General features: G+C 41.7%; 1 protein-coding gene across 2 annotated transcripts in view; it reads left to right on the top strand.

Moving 5' to 3' along the window:
- Window positions 1–1,596: 1,596 nt before the first annotated feature.
- Window positions 1,597–21,796, top strand: part of LOC124140561 (ras association domain-containing protein 10-like) — a 49,536-nt gene continuing 29,336 nt past the window's right edge. Inside the window, exon 1 of one of the 2 annotated variants that reach the window (XM_046508197.2) lies at window positions 1,597–2,853. The gene's annotated coding sequence lies outside the window, so the exon portion shown is untranslated. Of the gene's footprint in view, window positions 2,854–16,058; window positions 16,130–21,796 lie in introns of those variants that run through there. The other variant, XM_046508198.2, reaches the window with a different exon arrangement.

The following is a 21,796-nucleotide window of genomic DNA, read 5'->3' as shown; positions in this document are numbered from 1 at the left end:
AACACTGAACGGACATAGGTCGTACCCTATAGCTAGATGACCCCATCCCACACTGAGCTGACACAGGTAGTATCCTATAGATAGATGTCCCATCCTGAGCTGTATGTCGACGCAGGTAGCACCACCCAACACTGCGCTGACACCTGTAGTACCCTATAGCTAGACGTTCCCACCCCAGACTGAGCTGTATGTCGACAGAGGTAGCAATCTAAAGCTAGATGTCCCATCCTACACTGAGCTGAAACAGGTAGATGTTCCATCCTACACTGAACTGACACAGGTGGTACTCTATAGCTAGATGTTCGAGCCTACACTGAACTGAAACAGGTGGTACTCTATAGCTAGATGTCCCCATTCTACACTGAGCTGATAAAGGTAGCACTCTATAGCTAGACGTCCCATCCTACACTGAGTTGAATGTCGACACAGGTAACACTCTAAACCTAGATGTCCCCATCCTACACTGAACTGTATGTCGACACAGGTTGTAGTTTGTGCTAGTTCCTATGATTCTCTACTTGATCAGTAACAATTATTCCTTAATCAAATGGGCAACATTGTGACATGGGTCTTCAAATGGTTCACTTCTTCAGCGACGAAATGTTGCTGTACTGTCAATATAGAGCTACAATCTCTACTATATACCCCGATTGACTGATCTGCTCTCCCAATCAGCACGACCAGAAACCACCATCACTCCACACCTATGCTAACCCAGGGTCACGGTGACATCACCAAATGTCATTAGTGGGTAAACTAATTTCCACGTCAATCTCAAATGAGGTTGAAAAACCTTCAAATGATTAAGCGTTCTTCAAGCGCCAAGGTATCTCCAGGTAACGCACAGGACATATAGTCTCACAACGTTGCCTGTTCGCGTCCCCGCATACCTCACATACCAAGCAGGTATCTGTTTCACCTGTACAGCAACCACCAGGTAGAACCAATCATATTGACGACTTCATCTTAACATTATTGACCTCTGCTGACCCTGCACACTATATCTTGACGGTATTGATAAACGCCGTCGATGGCCGATCACTTCCACGTCTCAGACGGCGAGTAATCCAACACGCGCGTGTACAACTACGAATATTCAACTCTGGAAAAAATGCCCAGTAATTATTTTCTACCTGATACTGCAAAAGACCGCGTTTAAATAATCTAATGCAACGGGGTATACTTAAGTTCCGCCCATGTTTAAACGAAAAACATGTGACTCTGCAGGATCAATAGATCTAAATTGGATCTGTCGATTTACTTGTGTTGAAAGGAATGTACCATGATCGCTCATTACTTGAGCATTGCTGACAGGTTGTTCACTGGGAATTCCAACTGAATATGTAGGCTGCTTATCAGCGTATGACGTAAACAAAGGAACTACGTAGGAAATGAATTTGTTTATGACAATAGATTACCGTGACCCATAGTACATACGTGGGTAGATAAAATTACTTTGACTGTACATTTAAATATGGGTATTTCAGGAGTGAGTCACAGCCATGCTTGTATCAGATTTTATGATGTTATTTAAGAATGATGGTCGTAAAAACAGTAGTGTTGAATGTGCACAGTCGTGAGAACATCTGCGTCAGTGGTTGTTACTGTTGCAGCATTGGAGTTGTGTTTCCAGGTGAGTTAGCAACAACAGTGTCGTGAACGGCAATACCCGGCAAATCGACCTGGCTTCGTGACGACACAGTATTGTATGAATGGACGTAGTCGACCGTGGAACATGTTATAATTATTGTCGATACAAAGTCACTGGTGTCAAGAAGGGTTGACATAAGGATTACATGCTACTGATTCACTGCACTTCACCCTGAAGGGATTTGACACTAGGTCGATCCATGCTACCCGGCAAAGAAACCCAGGGTGGCACTGGTCTCTCATCTGTCAACACTGGCATTACGGGTGCAAGGAGATTGTTTACTGACGTTGTTATCATGGGTGAACAGGATTGCATACAGACACTTGTATAAGGGCCAGACCTGGTGATATATCTGTATGTCATTGTGGCCATACGTTGTAGTTACAATAGTCAACGACTGATTCGCTGACATTGTTGTTGAACTGTTGAACCTTACACAGACTGATACGAGTTTAAGGATTTGCGAAGACGTGTTTTGTGTTGAACGTTAACCATTGTACCAGATATCGGTACTTAGTGTGTTCTGAAACATCGTCAACATATTCCAGACCTAACCTCTTACGTGTCAGAGGAAATAAATGTGAAGATGTTTAATACTGATATAGATATAATTAGTTTATTGGTGAAGCATTTGTAACGACTTTTAACAGAAACCGGTATTCATTTTGTTCTGAAACATCGTATACATATTGAACTGATTGGATTTCAAGGATGTGTGTGTCTCATATCAGAGGATACGTTTTTACCGACCACCACCCGAAGGGAGTGAACAAAAAACGTTAACGTCTTTAAGAGGCATTTAGAAGATGGAGTAAGGATAAGATATATGGATGAGCAACGTCTTTCTTACAAATTATTACAAAACCGTTATCAAGCAAGTGAAAGCAATCATCAGTGCAGCCGGTGCAGGAGTTCCAAATATTTCAAAATCAGAAGACGTTAGAACTGTTTGTCTAGACGCGCGTCCATAGAGTACCCGGATGTTGTGTACATAACGTAGATATACCCACCGAGGTGGCACGTGCTGGATGGTACTACTAGGTACATTGTCAATACAGTTCTGTAACGCTGTGCTTCTGGTGCCGACTGTAGCTGTATCACACATCACCAGCAACGACTGTCTGGTAACAGCTCCCGGTGCGTTGGGCACTCTACCTCAGTGGTGTACTGATTACAGCGTTGAGCGAGGAGACTGGGTACAGGTAAGGCTATATGTCATCATGAAACAGATATATAATTATGTAAAAACACGGGCTATGTATGCGGTATAAGGACAGCGTTTGGCTTGATGCTCGATGCTGTGTCATGTGTAGCCGAGCCGAGCAAAGCCAGTAAACATTGTACACTTAAGGTGATCGATGTCTCAGCAAATGTCCGACCTTATGTGTGAGTAGATTTGCATGTATTTCACATTACAAGGTAGACGGACATTTCATTCTGCAAAACATCAAATTAAGGGGCTAAAACAAGGTCTCGGAGTCAGTATACTGTGTCTGAGTGGGGTATTCATGTTAAACTGCGGCATGGTATCTCAGTGGGCCAGCACTCTAAATCGGACTATAATAAGTCCGGACTAGTACAATCAGCCACACGCACGCACGCACGCACGCACGCACGCACGCACGCACGCGCGCACGCACATGATAAGTCCAATACAGTTATTTTAGTTTAACTGTTAACCTTTTCTTCAGAACAATGTAAGGGCGATTTTTCCTTTGGTAATATTTCAAAGCTCAATACAATGATCTTAGTGTGCGTGCGTGTAAGCGTTGTGTGTGTGTGCGTGTGTGTGTGTGTGCGTGTGTGTGTGCGTGTGTGCGTGTGTGTGTGCGTGTGTGTGTGCGTGTGTCCGTGTGTGCGTGTGCGTCTGTGCATGTGTGTGTGTGTGTGTGTGTGTGTGTGTGTGTGTGTGTGTGTGTGTGTGTGTGTGTGTGTGTGTGTGTGTGTGTGTGTGTGTGTGAATGAATGGGTGGGTGGGGCATGTTTGGTTGTTTGTTACGCCGATAACTCGGGTTTAATTCCTCAATGGCTGAAACTCGTTAATTGTCTCCCGCCTTGATATAGATGGATATATTAATTAGTCTAAGCGGCTAAATACTGTACACTATCACTATTTAGATGAAGTCATGACCAGAGGCTGGAAGATCAAAGTAACATATCACCGAAATACGTCACAGTTTTATTCCATTTATGCACAGAGCACCAGCTTTATAACTTCCTTTGGTTGAATACGAAGTGAGAGATTATCCCACAGATTACAGATTATAAGTTTTCTATTATAGATTAGTTTTCTATTTCGTGTAAATCCTCTTACGAGATAATTACTTTCATGATCATGTTTCGCTTGAGGGGAACCGAGTAAAAGGATAATATCATAATATGCATCACTTCGGGGTTTCCTCCTACATGCTGGCACGCCGTCATATAAATGGAATACTGTTAAAAGCGGCGTTTAACCAAATTCACTCACTCACACATGTAACTTATTACGTAATACGTGTTATTCTACTTTGCAACGATAAATACGCAAAATCAGTGATCCGTTTACTAATAATGTCAGTGCATGGATAACACATGATAATCTTAAAATTTTATTACATAGCAGTCTGTCACGTTAGGAAAGAGAAGTCGGCAGACAGACAGACAGACAGACAGACAGTTTATTATAGTCTCACCTCATGTCGGCTATCAGGCTAGAGCACATGTTATGTCAAAGCATACGCTTCACCGTGTTCGGATCCAGTGTATTACTACGCGTTCAAGTCATCCCGAGGAGACTCTTAAGCAATGAATTCTCGGTATTTATCCACAAAATTACATCTTTGTAGGTGTATAGACATATAATGTACCCCCTTAATCGGCATTTGTTTCATGAAAGGCTCAATCCATGCTGAATTAAGTAGGACTCGGTTAACATATACAGCATCAAAAGACACTCAAGGCTCAACCTCCGTTGCATATCTGCCCACCATCCACCATAATAGTGTGCCATTACGTGTTTATGCTTCAGGAAAGCCATTGAAAGTTTAAAGGTTTACTTTTACACGAAAAGTCAATGTACCGAATATGCATGCAGATGAATTACAAACACCATAGCTCCAGATCGTGTTTTTTCTAAGGAGTAAAGTTTAATGTTCACATGAGTGAAATTTAGCTTTTTCAATTCACCAGGTTGAGCAGTGGTGTCTGGTATCAACGTGAACTAAACGTGGAAAACATATCAAACACGCACGTCTTGTTACATATGTGGTGTTTGTTGTGACATGCCACTTCAATAATTTGCTTTTCACACCAGCTGGATATATATTGGTATTAGGAGCACCATTCTCACGGTTTTTACCTGCACACGTGGGCAACTAAACAGGTTGGAGAACGGCCTATATTGTTCCGGTCGAATGAGTCTGTTATCAAAACATTTCAGACGTAATTAAATTCCGTCCCGCTGCCATCTTACGTTTCAGGGGTTCTCGGACGGTGTCACGTTCAAGTGACGCTAACAATGAAATCCTATTTCACGCCAGTTCGCATACCGCTAGTGGCTTGGAGAAATGAGAGTACCGGTCATAGGGGATGTAGCGTCTGGTTACACTCAGATACGTATATATGATATTTCGACCGTTAAATGGTGTTTTTATCCTACATAAAGTGTGAAGGCCGTGCTGTAGTTCTATGAAGCCTATCACACCTGATAACGTCATGCGCTTGTGAAAACCCCTTTACCCCACATCTGTTATGTTATGACATCGCGATGAAGGTGAAGCAGAGGATATTGGCTTTACGACGGTGACTAGTTACAGAGGGGCAGTGACGATTTTGGCTTTACGACAGTGAATAGTAACAATGGGGCAGTGACGATGTGAATAGTTACAAGGGGGCAGTGACGATGTGAATAGTAACAATGGGGCAGTGACGATGTGAATAGTTACAATGGGGCAGTGACGATGTGACTAGTTACAAAGGGGCAGTGGTGATGTTGGCTGTATGACAGTGACTAGTAACAAGGGGACAGTGGTGATGTTGGCTGTATGACAGTGACTAGTTACAAAAGGGCAGTGGTGATGTTGGCTGTATGACTGTGACTAGTAACAAGGGGACAGTGGTGATGTTGGCTGTATGACAGTGACTAGTTACAAAAGGGCAGTGGTGATGTTTGCTGTATGACAGTGACTAGTTACAAAAGGGCAGTGGTGATGTTGGCTGTATGACAGTGACTAGTTACAAAAGGGCAGTGGTGATGTTGGCTGTATGACAGTGAATAGTAACAAGGGGGCAGTGACGATGTGAATAGTTACAATGGGGCAGTGACGATGTGACTAGTTACAAAGGGGCAGTGGTGATGTTGGCTTTATGACGGTGACTAGTAACAAGGGGGCAGTGGTGATGTTGGCTGTATGACAGTGACTAGTAACAAGGGGACAGTGGTGATGTTGGCTGTATGACAGTGACTAGTTACAAAAGGGCAGTGGTGATGTTGGCTGTATGACAGTGACTAGTTACAAAAGGGCAGTGATGATGTTGGCTGTATGACAGTGACTAGTAACAAGGGGACAGTGGTGATGTTGGCTGTATGACAGTGAATAGTAACATGGGGCAGTGGTGATGTTGGCTGTATGACAGTGACTAGTTACAAAAGGGCAGTGGTGATGTTGGCTGTATGACAGTGACTAGTAACAAGGGGACAGTGGTGATGTTGGCTGTATGACAGTGACTAGTTACAAAAGGGCAGTGGTGATGTTGGCTGTATGACAGTGACTAGTAACAAGGGGGCAGTGGTGATGTTGGCTGTATGACAGTGACTAGTAACAAGGGGACAGTGGTGATGTTGGCTGCATGACAGTGACTAGTAACAAGGGGGCAGTGGTGATGTTGGCTGTATGACAGTGACTAGTAACAAGGGGCAGTGGTGATGTTGGCTGTATGACTGTGACTAGTAACAAGGGGGCAGTGGTGATGTTGGCTGTATGACAGTGACTAGTAACAAGGGGCAGTGGTTATGTTGGCTGTATGACAGTGACTAGTAACAAGGGGGCAGTGGTGATGTTGGCTGTATGACAGTGAATTGTTACAAAGGGGCAGTGACGATGTTGGCTGTATGACTGTGACTAGTAACAAGGGGCAATGGTGATGCTGGCTGTATGCTAATGAATAGTAACAAGGGGGCAGTGGTGATGTTGGCTGCATGATAGTGAATTGTTACAAAGGGGCAGTGGTGATTTTGGCTGCATGACAGTGAATTGTTACAAAGGGGCAGTGGTGATGTTGGTTGTATGACAGTGAATAGTTACAAAGGGGCAGTGGTGATGTTGGCTGTATGACAGTGAATAGTAACAAGGGGACAGTGGTGATGTTGGTTGTATGCTAGTGACTAGTAACAAGGGGGCAGTGGTGATGTTGGCTGTATGACAGTGAATAGTTACAAAGGGGCAGTGGTGATGTTGGTTCTATGCTAGTGAATAGTAACAAGGGGACAGTGGTGATGTTGGCTGTATGACAGTGAATAGTGACAAGGGGGCAGTTGTGATGTTGGTTGTATGCTAGTGAATAGTAACGAGGGGGCAGTGGTGATGTTGGCTGCATGACAGTGAATTGTTACAAAGGGGCAGTGGTGATGTTGGCAGCATGACAGTGAATTGTTACAAAGGGGCAGTGGTGATGTTGGTTGTATGCTAGTGAATAGTAACAAAGGGGCAGTGGTGATGTTGGCTGCATGACAGTGAATAGTTACAAAGGGGCAGTGGTGATGTTGGTTGTATGCTAGTGACTAGTTACAAAGGGACAGTGGTGATGTTGGCTGTATGACAGTGACTAGTTACAAAGGGGCAGTGGTGATGTTGGCTGTATGACAGTGACTAGTTACAAAGGGGCAGTGGTGATGTTGGTTGTATGCTAGTGAATAGTTACAAAGGGGCAGTGGGGATGTTGGTTGTATGCTAGTGAATAGTAACTAGGGGGCAGTGGTGATGTTGGTTGTATGCTAGTGAATAGTTACAAAGGGGCAGTGGTGATGTTGGTTGTATGCTAGTGAATAGTAACAAGGGGGCAGTGGTGATGTTGGTTGTATGCTAGTGAATAGTTACAAAGGGGCAGTGGTGATGTTGGCTGTATGACAGTGAATAGTAACAAGGGGGCAGTGGTGATGTTGGTTGTATGCTAGTGAATAGTAACTAGGGGGCAGTGGTGATGTTGGCTGCATGACAGTGAATTGTTACAAAGGGGCAGTGGTGATGTTGGTTGTATGACAGTGAATTGTTACAAAGGGGCAGTGGTGATGTTGGCAGCATGACAGTGAATTGTTACAAAGGGGCAGTGGTGATGTTGGTTGTATGCTAGTGAATAGTAACAAAGGGGCAGTGGTGATGTTGGTTGTATGCTAGTGAATAGTAACAAGGGGGCAGTGGTGATGTTGGCTGCATGACAGTGAATTGTTACAAAGGGGCAGTGGTGATGTTTGCGGTATGACAGTGAATAGTTACAAAGGGCCAGTGACGATGTTGGCAGCAAGACAGTGAATAGTAACAAGGGGTCAATGACGATGTGACTAGTTACAAGGGGTCAATGACGATGTGAATAGTTACAAAGGGGCAGTGATGATGTTGGCGGTATGACAGTGAATAGTTACAAAGGGGCATTGACGATGTTGGCTGTATCACAGGCAAATGGGGAACGATCGATGCTGTCTATATGTAAAATTGGAGCTCATGATGCTATTTATATGATAGCGCATGTGAAATAACTGATGATGTAGGTTTTATGATTGCGAAAGGAACCCGGGGTCGTTGTCAGATAAAGAATAATGCTCCTGGCGTCATGGCAGTGACAGGAGATGCACTGATGTTGGTATGCGATATTTAACCGAGGGAAACTGGTGATGTTGTATGTTTGATAATGACCAATCTCTGTTGGTGGAAGTAGTTCTTGCTAACATTGACACTTACGTTCGGGCTGGACCCCCATGTTCCTTAACGTGCACGTCACCTATTGTCAAGTAATTATTTGTATGATGCACGTAATACCGCCTCCGATACCTGTATCAAATACATCTCCATCAAAAAACCATATCTTATTTTCACCCACCATCAGCCATGCTTGTATACTTTCTTTTGCTCGGCAATTCAGTATAAGCTGACTCGTTAATGAGTCTGTAGATTCTATCTGGAAGCAATATCTTTCAAGCGATGATTTTACGATTATTTCAATTATATGTAATGTCAAGAATAATTTATACTCCTAAAGAGGGTCAGTGGTGAATGAAGGATCTTAATTTAGACTGCAGGACCTCCATCACACACCCCTTTCTCACGATCATCCAGGCTTTTGGCTAAAAACACTTTCACAACTTTCGGAGTAATCGTGTGGGAAATAGCATCAGCTGATTGTGTCAAATGTGTTAATAAGCTGTAGGTAGACAGCACCCTCTGTTTGATCTATCCTCCTCAGTGGAGCGGGTATTGTTAGGTCTTTTTGATAGTCGCGGTGACCTGTTTCTGGGGTCATAGCTATTAACTGCACGGTCCCGGCGTGCTGTAGAGGTGATGGTAGTTACACGGGAATAGTAGAGGGTAGGTGTATCGAAGGTTAGATATATTCGATAAGACACTCTGTTATACATCACGATATCTTGAAATTGACCTGTTCAGGAGACCGAGGTCATCTCGTAATGGCGTTTCATGAGGACACCCCACCAGATCTCATCTGGACATCACCCCCTTCACTTATAACTGCAATACAGTGAACCCTGGTTAGTCAGGAAACCTCACATTCAGGATGTAAATATTAAACGAAAACGCCAGAGAATGAACAGATTCCATTGGCCGCAAAAGGCAAAACACGAATGAAAATTATATGAATGGATCATTGAAAATTAGTGCTGACACCAGGTGTTCGCGAAAAGGAACATTTATATATAATTAAGACAAAAATCACTTCGTAAAATGGTTTGATACAAGACCCCCATCATCATCATCATCACCATCATCATCATCGTCGTCGTCGTCGTCGTCATCATCATCCGGCGCGGTTCGGTAGCCTAGTGGTTAAAGCGTTCGCCCGTCAGGCCGATTTGAATTTTTTTCTTAAACGTTACTTTTTTTCGTAAGTTGCATCCACTTATGTTGTCCTGCAGCACGAATATTGATGTAAGCTACCGCTTGGTCCACTCACATACACGACCCTGCCCGGCCGAGACGACTCTTGTATTGATACTACACAACTGTCCAGTGTCAATACTTTAGATGTGATGTGTTTACCGTCAGGGCGACTCGCGGACCTGTGTACACTGTTTAGCTGTTAAGATAGTATTTTCCCACGAGTGTACACCAAGAGGCGACGGTGGTTACACTTGCTGCTGACAAACAGAGATTGTCTGAGTGTCATAGGTCATAGAACTGTGTAACACTGCCACCGTATATCATGTCAGCATCTACATTGTTGGGGGCTTTGTGTACGAACAGAACCCCTACTGTGACACTCGAATGATGATAATTGCAAAATGATGACGATGACGACAACGACATCAACACTACTACTACTACTACTACTACTACTACTACTACTAACAACAATAACAACAATAACAACAACAACAACAACGACGACGACAACGACCACCACGACGACGACGACCACCACCACCACGACGACGATAACAACAATGATAATAATAATAATAATAATAATTGTACGCTAAGGCCTGGGAGGGACTATTATGCCAGGAACTGTGGCGCCGGTTGTCCAGTGGCCAGTCAGTAACATTGTGTGACTGTTAATCAGAAGCAGTCAACTGTACGTCAATAACTATCATTGTATGTCAGATTTAACGCATGTTGACTTTTCCATTGACTTTGCCATGCCCAGCACAAAACCAGGTGAATGCTTTTATATCAAGAAAATGTAATTTGTGTTATTTTATCCTTGAACCTTCGTATTAAGGTGGATTAACCCAATTCAACTCCACGAACCTCGAAATGTGAGAACTCCAGGTATTGCACGACATGCTGTACTACGTATTGCACGGTGAATTCCATAGCGTACTGAAGGACAAATTGCACAACGTTTTGCACGACGTGCCGTACGACGTATTGCACGGTGAATTCCATTACGTATTGCACGACTTGCTGTACTACGTGTTGCAAGGCGAATTCCATAGCGTATTGAAGGACATATTGCACAATGTATTGCACGACGTGCCGTACGACGTATTGCACGGTGAATTCCATTACGTATTGCACGACATGCTGTACTACGTGTTGCACGGCGAATTCCATTACGTATTGCACGACATGCTGAACTACGTGTTGCACGGTGAATTCCATTACGTATTGCACGACATGCTGAACTACGTGTTGCACGGTGAATTCCATTACGTATTGCACGACAAGTTGTACTACGTGTTGCACGGTGAATTCCATAGCGTATTGCACGACATGCTGTACTACGTGTTGCACGGTGAATTCCATTACGTATTGCACGACGTGCTGAACGACGTGTTGCACGGTGAATTCCATTACGTATTGCACGACGTGCTGAACGACGTGTTGCACGGTGAATTCCATTACGTATTGCACGACATGCTGAACGACGTGTTGCACGGTGAATTCCATTACGTATTGCACGACGTGCTGAACGACGTGTTGCACGGTGAATTCCATTACGTATTGCACGACGTGCTGAACGACGTGTTGCACGGTGAATTCCATTACGTATTGCACGACGTGCCGTACGACGTATTGCACGGCGAATTCCATAGCGTATTGAAGGACAAATTGCACAATGTATTGCACGACGTGCCGTACGACGTATTGCACGGTGAATTCCATTACGTATTGCACGACATGCTGAACTACGTGTTGCACGGTGAATTCCATTACGTATTGCACGACATGCTGAACGACGTATTGCACGGTGAATTCCATAGCGTATTGAAGGACAAATTGCACAACGTATTGCACGACGTGCTGCACGAACCGCACCAAGTAAAATCAACGTTTTGACGGGCCTACTGTCTGACGTTTTGCCCGACGTATTCCCCAAGGCATCGTACAATGTATTGCACTAGGTAACGTTCGGCGTATTGTACGTTGTGCTGCATGACGCATACGTTTTGGACGACGTAAGTTACAATCATGATTTATTTCAAGACGTAATGCTCGGCGTATTTCACAAAGTAATACATGACGTACTGTTTGGCGTATTGCACGGCGTATTGTGGACGCCGTTGCACGTGTACCAACACGCTCCCATCGCCTCTGTTGTTGCCAGCAAGACAATAGCCGAGGTCCAGGACCTGGTGTAAGATGTGAGATAACGGTCCGTTATCTCATCCCACGCCTGATTTACACTAACGTGATCCTAACCCTCTCCAATCTCCCAGCCTGTCTGTAACAAGGCTTGGGGCAGTCTACTCACGGTGTTTATTAGTGACGGCCATCACAGCACCGCCGGGCGTGCCAGGGAGGAATGCTATCATGTTTACGACTAATTGTCTTGTTGGAAACAATGAAAATATGTGCAGATGTCATTATCGTCCATTACACTCATTACATTTTGGATCGACATTTTGTTACTTAACATCGGAATATTTGAATGACAGCTGATGTAATTTATTAAATGAACATTCCTTTTAAGATTAGCCAATCTAATTGTTTCTTCTTGTAATAATTGTTTCAATGTGTAGATCTTATTTGAAGTCAACATTTAACGTGAAAGAAAATTGTCAAAGTCATTTTGAAGTTGTGATATTTTAAAACTGATGCTTGTTTTGTTTTTCTGAACAGGTTTAATTAATAAGGTTAAAAGGTTCGAAATAAGGATATTTTCTAAATATGAAACTCATCATATTCTTTCTTTTGATGGAGACAGGCAATTGGTAGAATTTGAAAATAATATTGCCTACATAAATCGAATGAAATATATAACACAGATGTATGACAACTCCATGTATTTCTCATTGAAACGACAATTCTAATCCTCTCTCCTTTGTAAGTTAAATGCCAACATGCTTATCCTGGGACCGATTTTACACCTGGCCAACAAATAATGTCTTGTAAAATAAACTCTGTTAGACATGTGTGTGTTTGATTTAGGAATTTTCGTATTAACTCCATGTCGTTGTGTTGACTCAAATCAGTGCTAAGCCCCAATACAAGACTTTACTTGACCGGTGTAAATAGATGTACAAATATTTACATTGAATTGGACATGGGATTATACCTATCAGATTAGTATTTAGCTATATTTCTAATAAGCTCCTCTGGATGTTTATCCTTCCCAGAAGATTTGAGCCAAGATAACACCCGCATATCACATTTCGTCATTTTGTACCGTCATTTTGTATATCGTCGCCATCAGATGACCATAAACTTGGCTGAGATCAGTGATTATTGTGCGGGTCTTTGTGACGCAATTGGCAGATAATTGATAAGCCGGCTTTGATGTGTTGCCGCCTGCATACGCCCTTGATGCAGATGGCAGCTGATAGCACTTAGTCTCCATGTGCAGAGCGTTTTGTTAAGCTTTAAGTACCTTTAGAATTAGGGATAATTGTGTTCGTGCATTGAGGCTTAAGCATGTAGAGATTTAGCATTTAGCATGAGCGATATGGATTTATGACCAAACTGAAGTTACTTAATCTTTGCCGACACATGGCCTATTTAAAATTAGTTGACTTTTTTTCAACATGATTATGATATTGTGATAAACTAGTTTGTAGTCGTTTTGTTAACGCATAATCAATGTTTGAAAATGTAAGGGATGAAGTTTGTCCACATAAGGAATACAAATTGTTAACTGTGACACAGTTACTGCTATTTGGAAATAGAAGACAAATGAAGCCACATAGTTATACGACTATTCACTTCGTCATACTTCAGTTCTTTTAATCCATATCGCGTGTGTGAGTGAGCGTGTGTGTGTATGCGTGTGCGTGTGAGCGTGTGTGTGCATGCGTGTGCGTGTGTGTGTGCGTGTGCGTGTGCGTGTGCGTGTGTGTGTGTGTGTGTGTGTGTGTGTGTGTGTGTGTGTGTGTGTGTGTGTGTGTGTGTGTGTGTGTGTGTGTGTGTGTGTGTGTGTGACGGAACTTTTTGTAATCATTTATGTAGTCCAAATGCCAAATTTGGCAGGACACACAAAGTCTGTTCTTAATATTGTAGTATTTTTTTGTGATTCACTACAAGTGTGAAAATTTGCGCCTATTCCCCAGAAACAAAGACTTGGTCATCTAAAAAAAGTGATGAGCGCTCTAAACCTCTAAGTTTCCTAATTTGAGAGAAGAAACATAATAATTAGTGACATGTTGATATATATAAATCATTATGTCAACACTCCCGATAACTTTCAAACTTAAAACAAAAATCAATATTTATTAATAAAAACCAAAAGCCTTTTTACGAAGACCAAACATAGCCCTTATAATACCCTGTCCTTTGTATGGCAAATTGTTTACGGTTAGGTCATCTCTACTGAGAACTTTAAAACGCAAAATAATTATATTACCCCGACTCACTCAAATTACATTCCCAGCTCAACGGTGAGTATAAAAGCCATGCTGCCATCTTTTTTTAAAAGTTTCTGCATTCGTATTAATCTCATCCTACCGGGTACCCATTCGCCTATTAACAAAGCCTTATTTCGAACCAAGTCACTCGCCTATGGAGACGCAAACTACATATTTAAGAAACAGTACTTGATCAGTGTCGGGCAGGACTGAAGCTCCCATAAGTCACCTTCTCCTGATTTGTGACATCGTGCCACAACAATATGGACTTAAGGATAAGTTCGCTTTGTGAAACCGGGTCTATGACAATATAAATCTTACATAGACCGTACGAGACAACATGGTGCAATGTCAAGCTGATTATGGTGGAGGACTTACGCGTGTCATGCTAAGGAGATCAACATGTCATGGCAAATCTCACCGCGGTCGGGACAACAACAGTTATGTTATTATACAACACAATCTGGTAAGCAATGAAAACAAATCACGACCTTAAACCCTTAAACGTAAATAGGTTATGTTGAGAAGCCTCATTGACATATCCGACATGTGCGCTGAAATATGATTTCTAAATCCGTTTAGATTAATGCAAGATTAATCTTGTTCGAATTGTAGGTTGATTGAGAGGACGGCCAGGTATACCTTGTTTACAGGTGAGAACATATTGAATATCATTTGAATTATCAGTTTTCGGTAGTTTTATACTTATACGGCTTAGGGTTGTCTAGTTGTTAGAGCGTTGACTGGTCACGCCGAAAACCAGGGTTCGATTCTCAACATTAACGCAATGTGTGAAGTTATTCTTGGTGTCTCCAGGCGTGATGGGGTTGGAACTAGATTTTGATCTCGGAAACAAGCCTAACATCTAACTCTTTCACTTTAGATACGCCATTGGGATCTGCTTTAGATACGTCATTGAAATCTGCTTTAGATACGTTATTGAGATCTGCTTTAGATACGTCATTGAGATCTGTTTACGATACGTCATTGAGATTTGCTTTAGATACGTCATTGAGATTTGCTTTAGATACGTCATTGAGATCTGCTTTAGATACGTCATTGGGATCTGTTGTATTTACCATGTATACACAGTTTTAGGAATCTGAAATTATGCAAAAAAGAGAAACGCCGTTGATCCGAAAAAAAAAACGCTTTCCGTACGATTAAAAAACCGTCTATACAGTATTAAAGGGAATTACAGTGATTCCCCAAACCGAACTGTTTCACGGGGACGACATCGCCCGGATTAATGGATTTACTGTATATACAAAACAGCAGCAAGATCACAGTTTAAATGTTACAAATTGAACAAGAAAATCTACATGGAACAAAAATATATATCTATATATACAATGAACTTTGAGAATAACTGTATTTTAGTGGGATCATTTTGTTACATGTAGCCTTGCAGATAAGGTATATCCCCCAAGGCTAAAGAACCGGCGCGGGTTCGATTCCCAAATATGTTAAAAACAATTTGTAATCCATATTCACTTTATGCTTTTTCCTATAACACACCATTTCGGAGTAGTGTAACGGTAAATTCATGTTGAGCTCCTGTTTATCGAGCGGTGTAGATGTTGATTGCGTATGGGCATAATTCAATGTAAACACCCCGTCCAGCATAAATCCAACAGTTTATCAAACGTGAATATATGTGTGTGAATATAAACACTGACCCGTACACAGATCACCGCCATGAATATTACCTTCACTAATGCGTTATGCCAGTAATACAATGGAGATTATTTTTATGACATTAATACTTCTTATACGGTATTAGCCAGGTGTCAATAACGGCACTTTCACAAAGAAGTGCAGCCATGCAGATAATATGCACAAGTATTGCACAGCACGGGCGATACCATCACCGCATGCAATACATAACTTGCAGACAAACTGCTCTGACCACACTCGTCACGCAACTACGGTGGAAGAAATACCCGATCTGCTCGATAAAGAAGAAAATTGAAAGAGGAAATATTTCTGTAAGTCTATATTTGATAATACCCGACCCGTCAGTAATCACTCACAACCTTTGTTTTGCTTCTATTCAAAGTTCGGCCTACTTGTTCAACATGAATACCTTGTGTTGGGCCAATTTTCCTGTAGCACAATGCTACCTCTCTGGCACGTTCCTAATGTGAAGGTGTATAGAACAAATTGTATAGCGCAAGTCGGGTGGAGAGGAAATCTAGAATCGGTGCTGTTATTAACTCGGTGCCCATCAATCCGACATGGCCACTGGTCGCTGTGTGTAACACGGGGTTGTGGTATTCAGCTAGGGGGGTCTCGTGATATACGCGGATATACCTGGGTCAAAGATGACTAGTAGAGTCACGTGACTGTTGGTCAACGCAGCGGACACTGTCCATCCGTTGTCTTGATTACATGAGAGGATTTAGGTGAGTCGAACGGTTTATTTCATTTTGTTGTTATGTGAGCCAAGATGAACTGACTATAGCGGCTTTTAGTTTTTACAAATGAGATCGAATGAAGTGATAGAGTTTAGTTTATATATTGTACATTGTCGTGTGTTCATCAAGAATGTTTCGTTGTTATATTATTAGTTAATACTTCTGAATAGTGTTAAGAAATATATAGAATCCTAATTGAAAACATGGCGTTAAGTATCTCTGAGATATTCTACAAAGTCGAATATAAAATGATAATTTTACATATCGAAAAAATATGTTTGTTCATTTTATCATTAGGAATTGTGTAAAACAAACTCAAGTAAAATTGTATGATGAAACTTGGTTTGTTTTAGGAATTTAATATAAATGTTACACTTAGATTAGTGTCACATAAATATTGACTTCAGCAGGTAATTCCTCTGTTTCCCGTATTATACTACTGTGTGTCGGGTAAATGTAAGGAAACCAAGCATATAAAAGATTCTCTTACAAATCCAACACACTCAGTTTAGCTCCGAGAGCGGTTAAACTTTACTTGACTTCATGATGGCGGTCGCTGCGGTATCTCACAAACAGTGTTCGTTATGAGTACATTCCGTCGTTAATTGAGTGGGAGGGAGACAGGTGGACACTGGCCCGGCTTGTACCTGACATACCTACATTCCACCCCCACCCCAACTTACAGCGACCTCATCCCCCCCCCCCCCTCCCCAACCTCCCACCACCCCCATTACAGTGACTCCGTCCATCCTCCTCCACCTATCCACCTGGAGGTACCCCTCGTCCTTGAGGTACCCTCTCCCCTCTGATATTGTAAGGCCAGGTTACAGTCTACTGTATACATATCCCCCCACCCCCAACAAAAATGACCCAAACCATCCCTTCCCATCTAATACAGTGACCCCCATCCAGCCACCCTCCTGGTGCAGGTATGTTACCCTCATATATTTTATAACCAACTTCCAGTGTACAGTGAACTACGTTTATACGAACACGCTTATAACGAACTGACGGATATAACGAACATTTGCTGTATATATGCTGTAAATTACGAACTACGGTTATATCGAACTAAAATCAGTGGTCCCTTTGAATTCGTTATAACCGTAGTTTACTGAATTCAAAAACCGCTCCCGACACTTCCAGTGCTCCCCCCCCCCCCCCCCACCCCCCCACCCCCCCCCCCCAACCCCTGATGTCACCGCCGTGGTCGGAAAATTGATAATGGGGGCGTAAAGCAATACTCACCCACGTACACATGGTGCGACAACTACAAATATATTACTGAATCTTGTTTACTTCATGCTACACGATGAGCACAGTTTTATGCCCGATCATAGCCCGGAGAACGCTAGAATGGAGGCCTGGAGTTGCATATTAAACGTTGAGTATTTTCTGCACTGTGCTACATTACACCACAGTTATCACAGCTGGAGGGAATAAATTCCTGGATTGCTTAAACTCAACTGTAAATAGTTTCAAGGCTAGTGGAAAACAAGTTTCTCTAACTATAGTTTTTCATATTTATCATACAATAAAGGATATTTATATAGGTTTCAGTTTTTAAATTAATAATATTAAAATTTGATTAAAAATATTGATATAAACGTTTACGACCTGAGTGTAGCACACTTCAGCTCCCATAACCATTAACTGCAGCGAAAAGAAAGTTATAAGAATGATATATTCCCATAGAAAAATGTTTTAATGGCATCCTTATCACGTCTTCGCAACAGAAACCTACGCCCCATGGTCCAAAGTCTGTGCCATGTGGTCAAGGTGTGGGTCATTTATTACCTAGTCTGAAGTTGATTAATGGCCACAAATTAAACTCACTGCGATCACGTGTTGTATTTTAATCTGTACAGTGTGTGGTCGGGCCTAGTTCAAGGATGAGGGAATCTCCCTACAATGCTAGTGTGTATTGACCTCGGCTGTTGAATCACGCTTGTCGTGTGAGCAAAGACATAGAGGATTTGCAGGTATTGCCTAGGATTAGTGAACACTGAATGTGTGATGGCTACCTCTGACCCCTGGTGTCGAGAAGTGACCGATGGTCATCGTGCACTGAAGCTAGACGCCAGACGGCAGCTGACCCAAGGGCACGCGTTGGGTCAAACCAATGCATTCATGTGACCTTTACGTTTCGCTAGACGATGTGCTTACATTACCGCAAGAACATCGCTATCCACGCTATAGTCCTGCGCCATGACTGTGGAATAGACAGACAGATAGACAGATAGATAGATAGATAGACAGATAGATAGATAGATAGATAGATAGATAGACAGACAGACAGACAGACAGACAGACAGACAGATAGATAGATAGAAAAACCTAGGCAAGTCTAGATCAAACTGAGACAAGTCTAGTTTCCTTGATTCCACAGCAAAAGAGGAAAGGCTCTTTTGAAGAAAGAAAACTCTAATTATTATTCTAAGTGTAAGTCTATCCACGCTGCATTAAAGTGAAATATAGTATTACAGTCAGAATACAACAAACTTTTCATTTCATTTTCGGGACCCCTTTTAGAATAAATAATACGGGAGTTGACATGCCTGTCATACAGACCCTGAAAAAAATGTATCAAAATTAGCCGATGCAAGTCTATAATAGTGGGCAAGTCTAGATTACTACAGTTTCAATGACGAAAGTCTCTGGGCTCCTTTTTATTATATTTATAAGATAAGTTAACCGCTGTTTTTTCTATAAAATATGTTCATTTCAGAGTGTAAATGTTAGTCTAGGGGGTGACCACGAATATATGAAGGTACTGTAACCAACCCTCCTCCCACACAGTGACCGTATCTATCTCCCAGATATACACAAAACACTAGCACAAAAACAACAACACAACCTAAGACCAAAAAAGACCCGCGGTATCTGTTCTCTTTGCATAACAATATATTCAAATAAAAAAACTTGAAACGATAAAACACGATTCATAAACTTCAAAGAACTGTTCGTGACTTGCGATTATTCAGTTGAAGTTGTTTTTATGTGTACACTGAACAAAGACTTTCACCGCACGATCACACATCAATATGCATTGACATTAACAGGAAAAACCATCATGTCCTTCTTAATCATGTGTCTTGTTTACCCACTGCATATAGTCTCAGGTAAACAACGGGCACCTGCTGAGAGAGTATTTAGACTGCCCACTGGGATGTTGGTCTTCACACTGACCACTGCGCACCTTACCAGGAAAAAATAACAGGGCGTATAGTGTTTTTTCAATGTACATGAGTTAGGAGTACAGCTTATATGGAAAGGTCCCACTCTGATGGTAATTATATAGGACATTCGCCCTCCAGACACCTGCACAAAGGTAGAGTCTTCGTTAATCAAACCGGGGCGGGGTTTAACGCCACGATAAGTCTGAATAAGATGTAGGTACAAGTGATTTTTTGTTGCACCTATGCCAACGTTTTTGTACAGTACAAGTTACTGTATCATCAAACAATCATCTTATTTAAAAGAATTTAATACATTTTTGTAGACACCCATACCGAATATTGTGGCTGAAAATATCAAATATTGGCGTTATGGGTGTTTAATATAATGTGATATTTTCTTACGAAATTATTAATCCAATACGTGGTATATGGATCAGGGATACAAATACTCTCTTTACAAAGCTATCTTCTTAACGCTGAAGGTGAAGCTTCTTAACATTGACGATGAGTGAACAGAGCCATCCCTGTTCTCTTTGCTCTTTCATCTTCTTGCTCCCTGTCGACTTGAATACGCAACTTTGACAACAGTACACACAGGAGGTAATTATGTGTTCTATCATCACGTGCATTATGTACGGGGTGACAGGTTATTATACAGACCGTCAATCTAGGTCACGACCGTTTTTTTCATATTCAAAACTCCGCGTCAAATACACATCATTGCTCTGTTTACCGTACAAATACCTCACTGTGAAAGTCTCTTTAATGGCCTAACAGTTTGGGTATACGATATATTGGACATGGCATTTGTAAATACTGGTACGGTCAACATTTGTCAGTCAACTGCTGTTATGCCCCGTCCAGTCTCGAATAACTACTACAGTATACAACCCCATGGAGAACTTATAAAGCTTAACCCTTTTTGCTTCAAATTTCTGACTCTTACCATGGTGTATCAGCGCACGAGGCATGAACTGACAACCGTTCTGAGTAGCACTTTGACCCTCTTGAAAATGAATCCGTATGATAGAAATTCACATGTTTAATATAAAGCAAAGTTAAAATCATAGTCAACACTGTTTGTGAATGTAAACATTGAGCTAGGTTCTCGTTATGATATAGGTTAGCCCGCAGCCACGCTTAGAGTCGCTACCCTGCCCGTATGAGGCGACAACAACTCTATCTCCAGATCTGTATCGATCAGGAGTGATCTCTGTTGACAGGAAGGGCGCCGTCTTCAACAGACACAGCCATGCTTCGTGGTAGTGGATTAAGGTATAGGGATACTATTACTGCCTGTGTGGATTATGTGCTCGACAATAGGGTAGTTAGTGATAGACTTTTGTGTTACTATCGTGTTGTGTATATGTAAGTATAGATGGCGGGAGATAAACAGATGCCGTCTAGACTGTCATTAGTAGCTGGTTATTGATGATAACGCGGACGCACGTCAACGCACCCACTATGCGCAGGGTTGTAGACAGGCGGCATTTAAGTCTCATCTCGTTACAATAAACATGAAATAATATACACATAAAACTATTGAGTTAAAACTGGAACTACCACACTTTTCAGGATTATGGAAGATTAATGTAAATAAAAAATTATGAAAGTTACGAAGTTAATGCAAATATATAAATATTCAATATACAAATATATCACCATATTTGTAGCTACAATTTCATTTTTCTTCTTCTGAATCACAAATACAGATATGTAGTAAATATTTATTATATTCTCTGAAACTAAGATACACAGACACGGGTGCAAACTCAGTTTTTAGTTAATTCTTTTTTGTTTTAAACATTTTATTTCCCCTTTTCCCTGCTCCAGGGCAATGGTCACCCTCACATTCTGAAGACAATGTATGTATACATTTGGGAAAAATTAAATACAAGTATTGGGAATGGTGCCAAGTGATTTTTAAGAAATATAACAAAACTAAATATTTTGAATGCTTGACTGTGTATATGTTTAGTTTTTAGTTAATTAACTGTCTGAACTATTGCTTTACACGTGTGTTGGGATACCAATGGTAGACCCCTGTCCGGGGACACCC

This window comes from Haliotis rufescens, unplaced genomic scaffold (genome assembly GCF_023055435.1).
Source record: "Haliotis rufescens isolate VD_foot unplaced genomic scaffold, xgHalRufe1.0.p SCAF_6, whole genome shotgun sequence".
Classification (NCBI taxonomy): domain Eukaryota; kingdom Metazoa; phylum Mollusca; class Gastropoda; order Lepetellida; family Haliotidae; genus Haliotis; species Haliotis rufescens.
This window is presented reverse-complemented; position numbering and strand designations above follow the sequence as displayed.